Here is a 1,302-nt window from a genome sequence, read left to right as displayed (position 1 = left end):
GCAACAACCTCCATTGAGGTTTTATATACATGATGTAAGTATATATGTAATGTAGTAACAGGCACATATAGAATAGCATTTAATATTTACGTACTTTGCTCATTTTGAGCATACAAGGCGCATTCATTTTGAAAACACATTTGCTTTTATTTTTTCTTCACCACTGATTATTACCCACTGCAGATTTTATGAGAGCCAACAAACAGAATAAAACATCACTTACTGCACAACGTCTGCTGTCATTAGGATGCCGGCTGCTGGGATGTTCATATATTGCTATTTAGATGAAGAATGTCTCATAATCTCCACAAAGAAACAGGGTGGGGGTGAGGGGAAATCATCCTATTGTAGCTATTTTTGGGTCCTAAATGGCTGTCCAAGTGTAGCAACTTGTCGGAATACCTAATCAGACTTCTTCTGCCCAGGTGAGCTGCATGATTTATGACCTACAATAAAATACAGGGAGCAGGGAAGCGAGGAAGCAGCAGACCACTCGATGATGTAAACATAGGGACACACGGTAGTCGTTATTAATAGTTTGTCTGCGTTAGCGTTTATAATAACAATATCATTAATACTTGGTTAATATTCAAGTCACCAAATGTAAATTAACTATTGTTGGCGTTTTTTGAATGGTTATTTTTATCGGATTTTATTAGCAAAATAGTGGAGCGAGAATCCATAAAAAAAAACTTTGTCATGTCTTTCTTAATGATTGCGAACGATAGGCAGAATTCCCGAAAAAGTGCAGTTCCACTTCAAGTTTCATCCATTTTCTACCGCTTGTCCCTCTCTGGGTCATGGGGGTGCTGGAGCCTATCCCAGTTTCCCACTTTAAGATGTCACGGTTAAATAGAGCAACGTGTAGCGTGACAAACATGTTTATTATTCTTTTACAAACAGCAAATATTTACACATTAATATTTGTAGCAGCTGATGATTTCCATCTGGCAAACAACTTAAAAAAAACGAGAGGATAACAGCAACGAAGAGGTATCAACAAGCATGCCACCGTTGCATCGTTACCAGGAGGTCCATCAACAACATCATCATCATCACCATCATCACCATCATGCCGATCATCAGAACGATAACAAAACACAAGACACCTTTCTCAAAAATAGATTGACACATCTGTTGGATCTGAATGACAAATGATTGTCCTGCATGGGACAGATCCACTCTTGGCCAGTCAAAGATCTGAAAAGCAAAAAGATTTAGTAAGTCAGGCCCTAAGGACCAAATATAAAATATTTAATAATTAAATATATATATATATATATATATATATATATATATATA

The 1,302-nt window shown here is 36.8% G+C and overlaps 1 protein-coding gene across 1 annotated transcript in view; it reads right to left on the bottom strand.

Annotated features, from left to right (window-relative positions):
* Positions 1-865: 865 nt before the first annotated feature.
* Positions 866-1,302, bottom strand: part of LOC133618453 (caytaxin-like) — a 44,639-nt gene continuing 44,202 nt past the window's right edge. The window contains exon 14 of the mRNA XM_061978810.2: positions 866-1,200. The gene's annotated coding sequence lies outside the window, so the exon portion shown is untranslated. The remainder of the gene's footprint in view (positions 1,201-1,302) is intronic.

The sequence above is a fragment of the Nerophis lumbriciformis genome, linkage group LG19 (assembly GCF_033978685.3).
Source record: "Nerophis lumbriciformis linkage group LG19, RoL_Nlum_v2.1, whole genome shotgun sequence".
Taxonomy (NCBI): Eukaryota; Metazoa; Chordata; class Actinopteri; order Syngnathiformes; family Syngnathidae; genus Nerophis; species Nerophis lumbriciformis.
Note: the sequence above shows the minus strand (reverse complement) of the source record. Positions and strands in the feature narration are given on the sequence as shown.